Here is an 18967-nt window from a genome sequence, read left to right on the forward strand (position 1 = left end):
GTCGCTCAGTCGTGTCCAACTGTTAGCGACCCCATGGACTGCAGTCCACCAGGCTCCTCCATCCATGGGATTTTCCAGGCAAGAGAACTGGAGTGGGGTGTCCCCATTGCCTTCTCTGGATATAAACATAGAGGTAGAAGGAAAATAAGAAATCAACTAATTAAATGACTGACATTACAGGTGAGAAAATTGAGGCTCATAAATTACTATAATGGTCACTTGTCTAATACCTGACATTTAGTTCTGCAGATATGCTTATATCATTACATTATAGATATTTGTCAAAATGAATATGCCTACCTTTTAACAGAAATGTTGACCTTATTTAGTACAATTCTTTTCTCTAATAAAAAAAGAACATTTTTTGTCTACTATGTTATCTGACATACTAGAGAGAACAGACTACGAAATATGTCTTTAAATTTTGAACATGTTTCAATAACCTGTCAGCTCTATGACTATTCATTTAACTCAACCTGCAGAAAATTCTGAAGGCCTGTTTCAAAACTGACTCCCAAAGGTTAGACCAAGCTTGAACTTTGAGTGGTGAACCTTTAGAATGAGGGCATATTGAACTATAATTTGTCATTTTTCAGGATAAGTGTTCTTATTGCAAGATATAGATGGAAACATAATTGTCTCACCCTATTTTTGCTTGAAAGAGTGGCCTGTCATTCTCTATAAGAATTCAGAAAGTCTAGTTTGGCAAATTTCAGTAATTTTATATCACTGAATTTAATAAAGTAAGAAACCATTGAATATTTTGTCAGAAATATGTTCCAGGGCTGTTGTTTATTTTAAATGGAAGAGTTCAAGTATTAAGGCAGTTAATCTGATAAAAGTTATATGGAATAAATTATATTTAATGAATTTGGCTAAATATTGGCTTATAGTTTTTAATCTATTGCACATTGGTAACTGTACTGCTTTATTTTTATGTATTTCAAAAATAATATTTTGTAGGAGCAGTAGTGCTTTTTGATTTGTGATCGTTTGACTTGACAGAGTAGTCTGACATTCATTTTACTTTTCTCAGAAACCTTGGAAAATATGTTTTCAAACACATTAATGTCCCTGTCTCAACTGTCAGGAACAGAAAGTTCATTTGTAAAAGGGAAACGTTGCTTCTTATGAAGCGATCTGTTAGTTTTGGAAACAAAATGCAGTTCTTTTGAGAGTTCATACCTTCTCAAAATCGATAAAGATGTGAACATATAAATGACCACATGCTGCCATAATTTAACATAAAATAATAACCTAAGATCCATGCAAACACAGCACAAAAATTAGCATAAAATAAGAATGATGTCTGTAGATATGAATGAAAGAAACATTTTGTAAGCTCTGACCATTCAAAAGATGACAATAAGAAATGGTGAAGTAATGTTGATGGAGTGCTGAATTATCACGTGGTAGGGTTGAAATTGAGTTTTGTACGTTCAACAAAAATGTCTTGTCAAGCCTTAAGATCCTCTTAAGTTGGTTAATGTATAACTCTTCAATTTGTTTAAGCTGGCATTTGCCACATTATCATCACTACTGTCAAATTAAACTTCGGTTACTAGAAATTGAACAGCTATTAAAACAACTGAAACGTAGATTTATTTTTAGTGATGCATAAAAATATCCAAAATATGTTAAAGTCAGTCATTGATGTATCAGGGCAATATATATATTTGTAAACATGATTTTCTAAAACAAAAGAAAAGTGAAGACGCATATGATTCTTCATAGAAACTTTTCATAGTTTATGCTCGGAAATGACTTTTGTTGCAGTTTTCATACTTTTAATTGGCTTTTTCACTATGTACGTAGAATAGATTTACAATGTGATTAATTTGCTATTACAGAAATAAATAGATAGAAAGAAAAATTTTCTCATCAGGCTGTTTAAGATGAGGGGAGACATTTTGGTATTAAATATTTATGGAACTCCATGTCTACAAAGTAGCTTCCTCAATTACCAAAATTTCTCTACCAGGAAGAAAACATTAAGTTGTCATCATTTAGTATAAGGTAGTTTTCCATTTGTGAAGTATAGTTACCTTTATTTTAAGATGAATCTTTATTCTACAAAGTTAAATAGAATAATCATTAGTATAAAGTGTCTGACCAAGCAAAATATGTGGAATTATAAATGTGAAAGTTTCAGTATGTTCTCCAGAAATTGAAATTATGAACACAGCACCATTCATGAAACTCTGCCATAGGATAAAATCAATTTTAACAATGTTTCTATTTTAAATATCATCAGTATGTTTAAGACTGATCATGTTACAGCGAGATGTATTGTTGGAATGCTGATGCATATTGATATCCTCGCAGTCGTGGTTTTTTATCTTCATAGTTAAAAGTTGTTGCCATCTTAGCATTCAGTTCAGTTCAGTCGCTCAGTCGTGTCCGACTCTTTGCAACCCCATGAATCGCAGCAAGCCAGGCCCCCCTGTCCATCACCAACTCCCAGAGTTGACTCAAACTCATGTCCATCGAGTCGGTGATGTCATCCAGCCATCTCATCCTCTGTCGTTCCCTTCTCCTCCTGCCCCCAATCTCTCCCAGCATCAGGGTCTTTTCCAATGAGTCAGCTCTTTACATGAGGTGGCCAAAGTACTGGAGTTTCAGCTTCAACATCAGTCCTTCCAGTGAACACCCAGGACTGACCTCCTTTAGGATGGACTGATTGGATCTCCTTGCAGTCCAAGGGACTCTCAAGAGTCTTCTCCAACACCACAGTTCAAAAGCACCAATTTTTCGGTGCTCGGCTTTCTTCACAGTCCAACTCTCACATCCATACATGACCACTGGAAAAACCATAGCCTTGACTAGACGGACCTTTGTTGGCAAAGTAATGTCTCTGCTTTTTAACATGCTATCCAGGTTGGTCATAAATTTCCTTCCAAAGAGTAAGTGTCTTATAATTTCATTGCTGCGATCACCATCTGCAGTGATTTTGGAGCCCAGAAAAACAAAGTCTGACACTGCTTCCACTGTTTTCCCACTATTTCCCATGAAGTGATGGGACCAGATACCATCATCTTAGTTTTCTGAAAAGTTAGCTTTAAGCCAACTTTTTCACTCTCCTCTTTCACTTTCATCAAGAGGCTGTTTAGTTCTTCTTGACTTTTTGCCAGAAGGGTGGTGTCATCTGCATATCTGAGGTTATTGATATTTCTCGGGGCAATCTTGATTCCAGCTTGTGCTTCCTCCAGCCCAGCGTTTCTCATGATGTACTCTGCATATAAGTTAAATAAGCAGGGTGACAATATACAGCCTTGATGTACTCCTTTTCCTATTTGGAACCAGTCTAGTTCTAACTGTTGCTTCCTGATCTGCATATGGTTTCTCAAGATGTGGGTCAGGTGGTCTGGTATTCCCATCTATTTCAGAATTTTCCACAGTTTATTGTGATCCACACAGTCAAAGCCTTTGGCATAGTCAATAAAGCAGAAATATATGTTTTTCTGGAACTCTCTTGCTTTTTCGATGATCCAGCGAATGTTGGCAATTTGATCTCTGGTTCCCCTGCCTTTTCTAAAACCAGCTTGAACATCTGGAAGTTCATGGTCACATATTGCTGATGCCTGGCTTGGAGAATTTTGAGCATTACTTTAGTAGCATGTGAGATGAGTTCAATTGTGTGGTAGTTTGAGCATTCTTTGCCATTGCCTTTCTTTGGGATTGGAATGAAAATTAACCTTTTCCAGTCCTGTGGCCACTGCTAAGTTTTCCACATTTGCTGGCATATTGAGTGCAGCACTTTCACAGCATCATCTTTCAGGATTTGAAATAGCTCAACTGGAATTCCATCACCTTCACTAGCTTTGTTCGTAGTGATGCTACCTAAGGTTCATTTGACTTCACATTCCAGGATGTCTGGCTCTAGGTGAGTGATCACACCATCGTGATTATCTGAGTCGTGAAGATCTTTTTGTACAGTTCTTCCGTGTATTCTTGCCACCTCTTCTTAATATCTTCTGCTTCTGTTAGGTCCATACCATTTCTGTCTTTTATCGAACCCATCTTTGCATGAAATGTTCCATTGGTATCTCTAATTTTCTTGAAGAGATCTCCAGTCTTTCCCATTCTGTTGTTTTCCTCTATTTCTTTGCCTTGATAGCTGAGGAATGCTTTCTTATCTCTCCTTGCTATTCTTTGGAACTCTGCATTCAAATGGATATATCTTTCCTTCTCTCCTTTGCATTTTGCTTGTCTTCTTTTCACAGCTATTTGTAAGACCTCATCAGACAACCATTTTGCCTTTTTGCATTTCTTTTCCATGGGGATGGTCTTGATCCCTGTCTCCTGTACAATGTCACGAACCTCTGTCCATAGTTCATCAAGTACTCTATCAGATCTAGTCCCTTAAATCTATTTCTCACCTCCACTGTATAGTCATAAGGAATTTGAGTTAGGTCATACCAGGATGGTCTAGTGGTTTTCCCTACTTTCTTCAATTTAAGTCTGAATTTGGCAATAAGGAGTTCAGGACCTGAGCCACAGTCAGCTCCTGGTCTTGTTTTTGCTGACTGTATAGAGCTTCTCCATCTTTGGCTGCAAAGAATATAATCAATCTGATTTTGGTGTTGACCATCTGGTGATGTCCATGTGTAGAGTCTTCTCTTGTGTTGTTGGAAGAGGGTGTTTGATATGACCAGTGCATTCTCAAAACTCTATTAGCCTTTGCCCTGCTTCATTCCATATTCCATGGCCAAATTTGCCTGTTACTCCAGGTGTTTTGGGACTTCCTACTTTTGCATTCCAGTCCCCTAAAATCAAAAGGACATCTTTTGGGTGTGTTAGTTCTAAGAGGTCTTGTAGGTCTTCATAGAACCATTCAACTTCAGCTTCTTCAGTGTTACTGGTTGGGGCAGAGGCTTGGATTACCATGATATTGAATGGTTTGCCTTGGAAACGAACAGAGATCATTCTGTCATTTTTGAGATTACATCCAAGTACTGCATTTCAGACTCTTTGTTGACCATGATGGCTACTCCATGTCTTCTAAGGGATTCCTGCCCATAGTAGTAGATGTAATGGTCATCTGAGTTAAATTCACCCATTCCAGTCCATTTTAGTTCGCTGATTGTTAGAATGTCGACATTCACTCTTGCCATCTCGTTTGACTGCTTCCAATTTGCCTTGATTCACGGACCTAACATTCCAGGTTCCTATGCAATATTGCTCTTTACAGCATCGGACCTTGCTTCTGTCACAATTCCCAACCACAACTGGGTATTGTTTTTGCTTTGGCTCCATCCCTTCATTCTTTCTGGAGTTATTTCTCCACTGATCTCCAGTAGCATATTGGGCACCTACCGACCTGGGGAGTTCCTCTTTCAGTATCCTATAATTTTGCCTTTTCATGCTGTTCATGGGGTTCTCAAGGCAAGAATACTGAAGTGGTTTGCCATTCCCTTCTCCAGTGGACCACATTCTGCCAAGTCAGTGTTCCACAAAGTCTTGAGTTGTGTACAATGGAACCATTTTTTAATATGGAAAATACATCTTTAACTTGTTTGCTGTAATGTAGCATCTTTAAATTACAGAAAAGAAGTTTACACTTTCACACTTTTCATGACATCTTTGAAGGGCTTCCCAGGTTGCTCAAGAGGTATAGAATCCACCTGGTATGAAGATGTGGGTTCGATTCCTGGATTGGGAAGATCCCCCTGGAGAAGGAACTGGCAATCCACTCCAGTACTCTTGCCTGAAAAATCCCATGTACAGAGGAGCCCGGTGTGCTGCAGACCATGGGGTCACAAAGAATTGGGCATGACTGAGCACACAGCAACATCTTTAAATGCTTTCTGAAGAGTGAGTGTTTCTAAAAATCTATCTTTTATAATATAAAAATCTCAATTAAATCAGAGGCACCAACCAGACTGAAAATATCACTGCTTGTTTTGTTCATGAATACATTAATACATAGAATTTATTAATATCTGAATATCTTTATAAATTAAAATATAGAATCATTGGGTTGCTTAACCACACATATCAATACATTATACTTCAATTCCTCCACTTTGATCTTTTCAGTTACCATATAATACTGAAATTTCCTGATTTATTTCCAAACAAGTCCACAGTTTTGAACTTCAAATCTATATAACTGCCACATAACTTAATTATCCAATTGAATGTCTTGTCGATACCCCAAACAAATGTACCTAAAGGAGTGGGAAACTGTAATCACTCTATTGTCTAGTATTCCCAAGGTAAATCATTGTCATTACCACACATGCTTGCTTAGACTAGAAATCTAAGGATATATTCCAGATGACATTTTTACATAAACTTTATTTAAATTACTAACTCACACCTAAGCCTCTCCTAAGCTCCTCTTGAATCATCCAGTTTTTCCTTACTAGCTACTGACAAATCAAGACTGGATCTTCTTTGCCTGTGCCCCCAAAACATATACCCCTCCCAGTCTACCCATATTAATTCTTATTTTTTTCATTGTACTTTATCAAAACAAAACTTTCCTTTTAACTTCTTTGCTTAAAATCCTGCAGGGGCTTCATGTTGTTATTAGAAGATATTCCCAAATTCTTGAACTACCCTACAGGACTTTAAATGGTAAGGTCTTTGCTTTACCAGTATTCTGTTTTGTAATTTTTGGCACCCATATTTTCCTTTTTTCAGCTTTTAATCTTGATCTGAGCTCAATTCTTTGTTAACTCAGTTCTTATATGACTTTTCCTTTGACTATCTCCTAAATTGCTGTGAAGTAAATCTCTTTTCTATCATTCCAATTTGCTTCCCTTTAATGTTTTTCTGTCAGTGTTTCAACTACCTTTCACACCTCTAAAGCCATTTATTTTTGTCTCATTCTTCTACTGTAACATTAATATCACGTCAGTGACCCAGTTTTCTTTTTCTTTTCTTTTTTTTTTAATCATCTTGCCTCAAAACCTTAGTAATGTCTTTCAACTTATTTTCAGTCTCAGTGCTTCAGCTGTCATGCAGACTTCCGTCATCTTGCTGCTTTAATCTGATAACATGTTCCCACCCTTTTATCATTTGATCGTACTCCACTGATGCAAGGCATTGTCCCAGATGCTGGGAATAAAGTAGTGAACAGGATGGTCCATGTCTCATGGCATTTATATTCAAATCAAGGAGATGAACGAGTGGTTGAATAAACAACAAAAAGAATGGACTACTCCTGACCATTATTAAATTAAACTTCACATAATGTAATGCATAGGAACCTTACAAAGTTCTCATTATTTTAGGTATTTATTGTTATGTATATTTGTGTATGTGTGTGTGTGTGTGTGTATATGTATATATATATATATCACTATAAAATGGCTATTTATATTACCTTATTACATGTTTCTCTGGAATACTTTTTAGTTTTTACTGTCATTTAAATTTTATAGAGGACACAAACAAGACTCAAAGAGCTAACATGATTTTTAAAGGACCTATAGCTGATGAGATGTTGATGGAATTTTATAAATTTAGATAATTTCTCTGGCTCTGAGAAGCATGCTCTCCAACCTCCAGTGTCCTCCTCTTTCTATATTTTTTGAGTTGAGGTAATTCTAGAAGTATGGAGTATTTAAGTTGCATTTGATGCATATTTCCAGGTATTATTTACTGTTGTTGATTATTATTGTATTATCATCTTCATTATTAATTTGGTGAGAAGAAGGAGGGTCATTTACTGGCTTCTCTCTGCAGTATTTATTATCAAGATGAAAGGTGAGAAGAAAAATAAGACCTGAAATTTTAATAATACACAAATATGTTAGGGAAAAGCCAAAAATTTTTTCTTTTTAAATAATTTAATTATTTTGGGCTGTGCGGGGTCGTTGTTGCTGTGTGTGTTTTTCTCTGGTTGCAGCGATTAGAGACTACTTTCTAGGTTGCTGTGTGCAGGCTTCTTATCATGGTGGCTTCTCTTTCAAGGAGCATGGGCTCTAGAGTATGCAGGGTTCAGTAGTCATGGCTCCCATGCACAGAGTACAAGCTCAGTAGTTGTGGTGAACAGGCTTAGCTGCTCCGGGACATGTGGGATCTTCTTGGACCAGGGATCAAACCTATGTCTCCTGCATCCTCAGACGGATTCTTATCTACTGTGCCACTGGGGAAGCCCCCACTAAAAATTATTCCTGTTGTTTTTTTTCTAATAATGGTATTTCTACTAATATATATGTATATATATATATATATATACATATATATGTATATATATACACATATTTTTAAATGAAGCAATGCAGTATAGGAAAAATAGCAGTTGAAACAAAGTGATATAATTTTTAATTTTATAATTTTCTGATGATGACTTTTGTATTGGAATAGAGTTGCTTTACAATGTTGTGTTAATTTCTGCTGCACAGCAGAGTGAATCAGCTACACATACATGAAGACCCTCTTTTTTTTTTTTTTTTTTTTTAATTTTCTTCCCATTTAGGTAACCACAGGACACTGAACACAGGACATTGAAACCTAGTGTTATACACTAGGTTCTCATTAGTTATGTTTTATACATAGTAGTGTATATATGTTAATCCTAATCTTCCAATTCATTCCACCTTCACCTTCTCCCCTTGGTATCCATATGTTTGATCTCTGTATCTGTGTTTCTATTTCTGTTTTGTAAATAAGTTCATCCATATTTTTTTTTTAGATTCCATGTATAAGCAATATTATATATTTATTTTTATCTCTCTCTGATTTAATTCACTCTGTTTGGCAGTCTCTAGGTCCATCTATGTCTCTGCAAATAACACAGTTCGTTTCCTTTTTATGGCTGATTAATATTACATAGTATATATGTACCACATCTTTTTTATCTATTCCTCTGTTGATATATGTTAGGGTTGCTTCCATGTTCTGGCTGTTGTAAACAGTGCTTCAGTGAACACTGGGATGCATGTATCTTTTGGAATCATGGTTTTCTCTGTCTATATGCCCAGGAGTAGGATCGCTGGGTCATACTGTAGTTCTGTTTTCAGTTTTTTAAGGAACCTCCATACTGTTCTCCATAGTCACTATATCAATTTAGATTTCTACCAACACTGTAACAGGATTCCCTTTTCTCCAATACATGTTGAGTTCTTTTCTCCAGCATGTATTATTTATAGATTTGTGATGAAGCCCATTCTGGTCACTGTGAGGTAATATTTCACTGTAGTTTTGATTTGCACTTCTCTATAATTAGTGATGTTGAACATCTTTTCATGTATGTGTTGACCATATGTATGCCTTCTTTGGAGAAATGTCTGTTTAGATCTTCTGCCAATTTTTTCATTGGATTGTTAGTTTTTTTCATATTGAGTTGCATAAGCTCCTTGTGTATTTTGAAGATCCATCTCTTTTCAGTTGCTTTGTTTGCAAATATTTTCTCCCATTCTAAGGGTTGTCTTTTCATCCCATTTATGGTTTCCTATTTTATGCAAAAACTTTTAAGTTTAATTAGGCCCTATTTGTTTATTTTTGTTTTTAGGAGGTAGGAGGTAGGTCTCAAAATATCTTCCCACAGTTTATGTCAGAGTGTTCTGCTTATGTTTTCCTCTAAGAGTTTTATAGTGCCTGGCCTTACATTTAGGTCTTTAATCCATCATGAGTTTAATTAAAGGGAAAATTAAATTATATAATTTAATTTTGTTATTAGATCTAATTATCGCCATACTGGAAAAATCTGTATTTCTCCAATGACTTATTCTTAATGTTTTTCACTTATTTTTCTGGGGCTTCCCTAGTAACTTGGATGGAAAAGAATCTGCTTGCAATGCAGAAGATCCTAGTTCAATCCCAGGGTTGGGAAGATCTCCTGGAGAAGGGAATGGCTACCCACGCCAGTATTTTTGCCTGGAGAAGCCCGTGGACAGAGGACCCTGGTGGTCTACATTCCATGGGGTTGCAGAGTGGGACATAACTGAGCAACTAACACTTTCCACTTTAACTTTCTTGTAACTTACCTTTAAAGGCAACCTTACAACATAGGCAAAATCTGACTCAATCTCTCACTGTCTTCCTACATTCTTTATGTTTCCAAGTCATGTAGAATTAAACATTTGAAGTTATTTTTGTTTCTTGCCTTTCTTCATATGCTTATTCCTTCTATTCTAACAGTGTGCATTTGATTTTAAGCCACTTGTCATCCCACAACACTTGCTTCCTTATTTCTCAAGTTTTTATTTAATTCACAAATCTGACTATGACATAATGACTAATAAAGAATTTTTTTTTCTCCTAGTTATGCACTGCTTACTTTGCTATGTGTGATACCCCAAAACACTCACTGTCTCACCTTTTGTTGTCATTAGCCTTTTCTATTTAGCTTTGAGGAATTCAATCAGTTTGCAGTCTTCATTTTAAATACTTCATGAAATCCATTTCTGATGTCTTATAAAAATTTGTAAGTTAATGTGTACAAAAGAAGGAAATGACAAAAAAAGGCACAGAATGGCAGTAACTGGATTTTTGGAGTATATAACAGTTGTCTTATTTGTGTGCATATTTCTAAAAGATGTTTAATATATTTAACACTATCATTTCATCATAAAAATTTAATTTAATTACAGAAGAATAAGAATGAATTGTGGCTTTGCTTGAAATTATTAAAATTTAATAGCTAACAATATTAGTTCACACGTGAAAAATGAATAATAAAAGATTGCTCAGAGTTACATATTATAAGATTTTGAGTACACTTTCTGAAAATACAGCCAAATCATTAGTAAACAATTCTGTTAAAAAAAATAATAAAATAAAAAATAATAATAATAATAAAATAAAAAACTATTCTCTCCAGAATAATCCATCTAACTTTTGTGTGCATTACTAATAATCATCCTTAATAGCAGTAATAAATCATTATTTGAATGCTGCTTCTCTGCCAACCACCAAGCTGTTTCTCACCAAATTCATTTTGCAACCATATTAATTGGATTTTATTATTATTCCATTTTTTAAGATGAAGAACATAAAGTTCAAGACATGAAATTAAAACCCTTAAGTTGAATAGCATATAGTTTATAAGAAAGCATTTGAAACCAAGTCTTCCTGATTCTAAAATCTATTTCACATGGATTGGGTGTTCAATATATTATTAAATTCTGTAAAATAAATAATTCCTGGTTTTGATGAAACTGTTTTAATAAATATTAAATAAAATTAAGGATGGTTATGGAGTAGGTAGGTGAGTGAGAAAGGTTATTAAGGATTAAATAAGTGTAATTTTTTTTTAATAAAATAAGTTTTCTCAGAAAAATCACTAGTCTTTTTAACATAGTAAATTTAATGTATTTAATGCCATTAAAGACTTTGGCATTTATTCTAAAATAGTATATATTATTTTTATAGAATATTGTTTGTTAAAATTAGATATGACAAATTCAGTCCATGTATAGCCATGTACTAATTCTATTAGGTTAAATGAACTTTGGGAAAGACTTGTTTCTGGTGCCACCATTTTATGTCATTATATTACTCAGAAGTTAGCATTATCTGGATGATTCCTTAACTATGTAAACTCACTCCCAACTGAAGGAGGAAAATATTGTCTTGGATAGTTGAACTGGTGTTATAATTAGGAGACATACCATTATCTGGACTTCTTAGGTCTGCATTATTATAATTCAAAACATTCTGTATAAATCATCTTGCTTAGAAACGTTGATAAATGAGAAGTCAGAGTGATTTAAATGCCTTTACAAAGGCTTCCCTGGTAGCTCAGACCATAAAGAATCCTCCTGCAATGCAGGAGACCTGGGTTTGATTCCTGGCTTGGGAAGACCCCCAAGAGGAGGGCATGGCAACCCACTCCAATATTATTGCCTGGAGAATCCCCGTGAACAGACGAACCTGGCAGGCTACAGTCCATGAGGCCGCAAAGGGTCGGACACTACTGAGCAACTAAGCATAGCACACAGTGCATGCTTTTTCTGTAAGCATGGTTTCATCAATTAATTATTTAATCCTAAGGATGTGAGAGCTGGACTATAAAGAAAACTGAGCACCTAAGAACTGATGCTTTTGAACTGTGATGTTGGAGAAGACTCTTGAGAGTCCCTTGGACTGCAAGATCAAACCAGTCAATTCTAAAGGAAATCAGTCCTGAATATTCATTGGAAGGACTGATGTTGAAGCTGAAGCTCAAATACTTTGGCCATCTGATACGAAGAACTGACTCATTGGAAAAGACCCTGATGCTGGGAAAGATTGAAGGCAGGAGGAGAAAGAGACGACAGAGGATGAAATGGTTGGATGGCATCACAGACTCAATGGACATGAGTTTGAGGAAGCTCCAGGAATGGGGATGGAGCGCGAAGTCTGGCGTGCTGCCATCCATGGAGTCGCAAAGAGTCGGACACGACTGGGCGACTGAACTGAACTAAAGGATTAAATGACAACAAAAATGAGTTTGTAACAATTATTTACACCTGTTTCAGTTATATTTCAACTACAGATTTTAAGGAAAATCCTGATAACATACATGGATAAAACTTATATTGATTTCCATGTCAGATGATCCATGTTTAGTTTCTCAAGCAAAAAACACAGTATGTGAATATTAATAGGCATATGTTTTGTAAAATATTCTAATGCTACTCTCAATAATGAATTTTTATGGGTTGTATCTTGATTTATTGATCATTTTACTTTTCCTGTTTTTATTCTTTTGAGTACAATCTCAAAAGGGTCAAACCAGTCAAAATTTAGAATACCGATAAAGTTTATACACATGGTATTTTAATGCATGGTACAAATTTGAAAATATATTCATGTGTGTGCACTTATATATGAGTGTGTATATATAGACACGTACTTACTAGTATCTCCTTGCAGTCCAAGGGACTCCTTGTAGTCCAAGGGACCCTCAGGAGTCTTCTCTAATACCACAGTTAAAAAAAATCAGTTATTTGTTGCTCAGGATTCTTTATGGTCCACCTCTCACATCCTTACATGACTACTGGAAAAACCAAAGCTGAATAGATGAACCTTTGTTGGCAAAGTAATGTCTCTGCTTTTTAATATGCTGTCTAGGTTTCTCATAGCTTTTCTTCCAAGGAGCAAGCGTCTTTTAATTTCATGGCTGAAGTCACCATCTGCAGTGATTTTGGAACCCAAGAAAATAAAGTCTGTTAATGTTTCCATTGTTTCCCATCTATTTGCCATGAAGTGATGGGACTGGATGCCATGATCTTAGTTTTTTTAACGTTGTGTTTTAAGCCAGCTTTTTCATTCTCCTCTTTCACTATCATCAAGAGGCACTCTAGTTCTTCTTTGCTTTCTGCCGTAAATGTGGTGTCATCTGCCTATCTGAGGTTATTGATTTTTCTCCCTGCAATCTTGACTCCAGCTTGTGGTTCATCCAGCCTGGCATTTCACATGAAACTGAAATTGTACTCTACATAGAAGTTAAAATAAACAGGGTGACAGTATACAACCTTGACATATTCCTTTCCCAATTTGGAACCAGTCCGCAGTTCTGTGTTCGGTTCTAGCTGTTGCTTGTTGACCTGCATACAGGTTTCTCAGGAGGCAGGTAAGGTGGCCTGGTATTCACATCTTTTGAAGAATTTTCCACAATTTGTTGTGATCCACACAGTCAAAGTCTTTGGCATAGTCAATAAAGCAGAAGTAGATGTTTTCTGGAATTCTCTTGTTATTTCGATGATTCAACAGATTCTGGCAATTTGATCTCTGGTTCCTCTGCCTTTTCTAAATCCAGTTATGCATTACTTGCATCCTTTTACCAAAATGTCAGTAGATGATTTAAAATTTATGTCAAAATAAAATTATTACTGTGTGGATTTCAACTTTATTTTTGTTTCATGAGCTCTTGCCCTACTTCATGAAGATGAAATCTGTGAAGAGTAACATATAAAAGTTGGGGAGGGGGGATCGGGATAGGGAATACATGTAAATCCATGGCGGATTCATGTCAATGTATGACAAAAACCACTACAATATTGTAAAGTAATTAGCCTCCAACTAATAAAAATAAGTGGGAAAAAAAAAGTTGGGTGTCTGTGTATGTGTCTTGTTGACCAAACTAAGGCAATTGATTAAAAATGCTGTAAAACAGAGAATAAATAGGGATAGAGCAGTTGATTTTTTACTGTGAAGGTGTCCCCAAAATTATGTGGATGAAAGAGTTAAGAATTAATACTTTTCAAGTTATTTGTACATTAGGCAATTAAAAGTAAATATAATTCTTTAATCACCTTCCTGTACGTCAAATGTTGCAAATGACTTCGTTGTGCTAGAGAGCTAACACATCTAAACAAGTGAATTTCTCCCTTTTATGACATACTTGGTTCATTTGTCAGTAAATTATTATAGCTTATGTCTCCATGATACCCACTCCAGTGTTCTTGCCTGGAGAATCCCAGGGACAGGGGAGCCTGGTGGGCTGCCGTCTATGGGGTCGCACAGAGTCGGACACGACTGAAGCGACTTAGCAGCAGCAGCATGTCTCCATGATAATTTAGCTAAATTCTACAATAGTTTGTTTTTCACTGTAGACATATATTTTTTTCATCCTTTCACATAGGATTGCTTACCATGTACTTTATATATTGGCATATTTGACACATTTTCCTTTAAAATATTCTTTGTCTAATATATATTAGTTTGGTGGAAGTGTTATAAAATATCAAATGATGCCTTTTCTGTTTGTCACAATGCATGCAAACACAAACACACACATTGGAGACATTAAATAACTTTATAGGCATTACTTAATTATTACTTAATAACTTTGCCAAGACTCAACAGAACACAGAATCCAGATGAAAGCCAGTGTTTGAGGCTCTTTTTCTCAAAGGATTATTTGCTATTCCCGGATGAGGCAGGTGAAGGGCTAAAAATGGATATAACATTGAAATCTCAGAACCACCTTGAGGACATAAGCTGTAAGTGACCTAGACTTTGAATTGGGATCTTTAAGAGCTATACAGTAGGTTTTTCTTTACCCATTCATCTGTTGATGGACATTAACATTTCTTCCATGTCTTGGCTGTTGTAAATTGTGGTACTTTGAATGTGGCGGTTCATGCATATTTTGAAATTAAGATTTTCTCCAGATATATGCCCTGGAATGGGATTAAAGGATCATATGGGCTTCCCTGGTGGCTCAGTGGTAAACTATCTGCCTGCCAAGCAGGAGATGCAGGTTTGATCCCTAGGTCGGGAATATCCCTTGGACAAGGAAATGACAACCCACTCCAGTATTCTTCTCTGGGAAATCCTATGAGCAGAGGAGCCTGATGGGCTACGGTTCATGGGGTGGCAAGATTTGGACACTACATCTAATGAGATTGAGGCCAACAATGCCGCTTAATATCCTACAGTGTACAAGGCAGACCCCCTCAACAATATCAAAATATTCAAACTAAAATGTCAATGATGCCGACGTTCACAAACCCTTCCTTATCAAAGTTTCAATTTCCAGTCCTTTAAAATTATATATTTATACTTTTATTGATGGAGGAACCTGATAGGCTGCAGTCCATGGAGTCGCAGAGTTGGACATGACTGAGGGACTAACCACAACACACATAATTTATTTAGATTTTTTTTTCCATTTTCTCAAGCATTGTTTTATGTTTTACATTGTGGAGGTTTTGTACATCTTTTGTTATATGTATTCCTAGGAATTTGATTTTTTTTCTTGTTCCTATAAAGCTTGTTTTTTTATTTTTTAATTGCTCACTACCAGTGTATAGAAATTAAATAGATTTATTTATATAGATTTGGTGTCTGATCTTGATAAATTCACCTGTTGCTGTTTTCTCTAGATAATATTAGATTTTCTTCATATGCAACTATGTTATCTGTGACTAATAATAGATTTATTTCCTTTTTCTGAATACTGATGCTTGTTCTTATCATATTTTATTGAGATAAAATTGGTACATTATAACACTTCAGGTGTACAACATTATTGTTCAACATTTGTGTTCATTACAGAGAGATCAACACAAAAATTCTACTTACCACCTATCACCATGCACTTAAACCCCTTTCATCTATTATGCCCAACCCCAAATCCCTTTTTGTAATTTTCTTACTGTCTTTTTTGTGGTCTCCCATGCAGTGCTTAATAGAAGTGGTTATAGTGGCCTTTATCTTATTCCTAATTTTACGTTTAAAAAAAAAAAAAAAACAACTTTTGATAGTTAATTCATTATGGGTGGGATGCTTTCTCTAGGCTTGTTCTTAATATTCTAAACATATATATAAAAGTTTTTTTAATCTTGCTTTTTACTATTATTGTGACTTTGTATTTTATTTCATAAAATGTTCTCCAGCTTGTCAAAAATGAGAACTTTTTTTTTTTTTATATCTTAGTATGTGGTCAACACACTGTGGGCAAAAAACAAGCAAGCAAGCAAACAAACAAACAAAAAACTTCAACTCCTGAAATAATGTTCATTTTATTAATGTTATATGTTTTAGTGTATTGACTTACAATATTTTAAGATTTATCATCTAGGTCCATGAGCAAAATTGATTTATAATTTTCCTTTCTTTTGATGTCCCTTTCATGTTTTGCTGTCTTGTTCATTTTGCTCCAGTGTTTTCAGAAATAGAATTCCAACTATTACTTTTCTCTGGATGAGCTTGTGTGAGATGGCTAATACTGTATTTCAATTTATCGAACACAGAAGAAATATTAGAAGTGATTTGCAGAAAAAATATAGAAGTGATTTACTCAAGTAAGACTTGATATTACATAAACATTTAAGAATCATCTAGATTAAAACCATAATTTCTGTATATTTTTTTCATATTTAAAATAGATCATAAAATGAACATCTTATTTTATTTATTATGTATTTTTCTTTTTAAAATTCAATATCATATTCTTATATAAGTAAAGCATTAAGCTTAATATGTTTCAATCATCATTATAGGTTGCAGTTTACATAGACAAGATATCATTTAGTTTTTCTAGTGGATTGAATTGAAGGAGATGATAAAAAAAGATAACATTTAGTCAGTATCCTGTCACAATTGAAAAAAAATCATTATTGTTTCCAGATTATCAAAATAGTTTTATTAAGAAAAATATTTCTGTTCTGTAGAGTAAGACTAGAGTTGTGTTACTTTTTTCCAAAGCTTTTTTTGGATTTTGGATTTTTTTCTGAATTGTGTATTTATTCTTGTACTATGAGGTGCAAAAATGTATGATGATTAGTTTGTTTTACAAGGTTTCCTTCATATATACATTCATTTAAACATGGAGTTGAAATTGCATGTAACTTCAAGTTTTCAGACTTAGAGAATATTTATCTAAAAGAAGGAAATTGTTGAAATGTTAGGAGGGAATGTTAGGTAGTGACAATTTATCATGAAGTTTTGTGAGTACATTTTTGTCCCGAATTATATCAGAACATGTAGTATTCTACTTTTCACACACATTGAATGTTTTTTCAAACAGAATAAGATCATAGTATTGATTTATTATTGGTGTGTATAGTAGTTTACCTTGATTACTGCATCTCTCAGTATAGTATAACTTATTTCCCGGGTTTGAAGTGTAAGTTGTAGCATTTTTATTGGAGTGGATATGCCTCAGATAAAAATAGAGTGTAGTTTTGCTTTTTGGCATGACTTTGTCATTTGAAAAAGCATTCCACTTTAACGACATCTAATTTAAAATGCCTCTGGGAGTGAGTTGAATTTACTGAGATATTTTTAATAGTAATTACTTAGCAGAGGTTGTCGGAGCACTTGTAGAGTATCAGCCTTCTTCAGGGCAGATATTTGAGACTACTTGAAATGAATTAAGTCTTCTACCATTAATGTTTGATGGGAGACCATAGTGAAAAAGATGGATGCTTATATAATTGACATCCTTAACATTTAGAGCTGAGTACTTAAATGCCAGAAACATAATTCTGAATGAAATGTCAGACTTAACACAATAATATTTAATGATGTAGTATGAAAGGAATGAACAGAAGTCATTTTATATTATTAATGAAATTATTTAGAATAGGCTTAATTGTCTCTATATATCATTAAGAAGTTTTGTTCATACTATTTCTAAGAATAATTTACCTCAAATATCCATCTTCTACCAGTCCAGAGATGTCAAACATCTTTCTGTTTCACATGTTTGTAAAATACTTTTATCAAAATGCAAACTGCAGTTGAACTTGGACAGCTAAATATAATCACAATTGGTACAGTACCAAATCCTGCTTTATACTTTTTTAAAAAAATTATTTATTTTAATTGGAGGATAATTACTTTACAATATTGTGATGGTTTTTGTCAAACATCAACATGAATTGGCCATGGGTATACATGTGTCCCCTCATCCTGAGTCCCCTTTCCCACTCCTGAGTCCCACTCCCCCACCCACCCTATCCTTCTGGGTTGTCCCAGAGCACAGACATTGAGTGCCCGGCTTCATGCATCGAACTTCCAATGGTCATCTATTTGGCATATGGTAATGTCCATGTTTCAGTGCTATTCTCTCAAATCATCCCACCTGCCCATTCTCCCACTGAGTCCAAAAGGTCTGTTCTTTACATCTGTCTCCTTTGCTGCCCTGCATGTAGGATCGTCATTACCATCTTTTCAAATTCCATATATATATATATAAATATACAGTATTTATGTTTCTCTTTCTGACTCACTTCACCCTGTATAATAGGCTCCAGTTTTATCCACCTCATTAGAACTGACTCAAATGTGTTCCTTTTTATAGCTGAGTAATATTCCACTGTGTATATATACCACAACATATCCTTTCATCTGTCAATGGGCATCTAGGTTGCTTCCATGTCCTAGCTATTGTAAATAGTGCTGCAATGAACATTGCAGTGCATGTGTCTCTTTCACTTTCGATTTTCTTGGGTTGTATGCCCAGCAGTGGGATTGCTGGGTCATATGGCACTTCTATTCCCAGTTTTTTAAGGAATCTCCACACTGTTCTCCATAGTGGCTGTACCAGTTTACATTCCCACCAACCATGTGAGAG

This window comes from Cervus elaphus, chromosome 6 (assembly GCF_910594005.1).
Source record: "Cervus elaphus chromosome 6, mCerEla1.1, whole genome shotgun sequence".
Taxonomy (NCBI): Eukaryota; Metazoa; Chordata; class Mammalia; order Artiodactyla; family Cervidae; genus Cervus; species Cervus elaphus.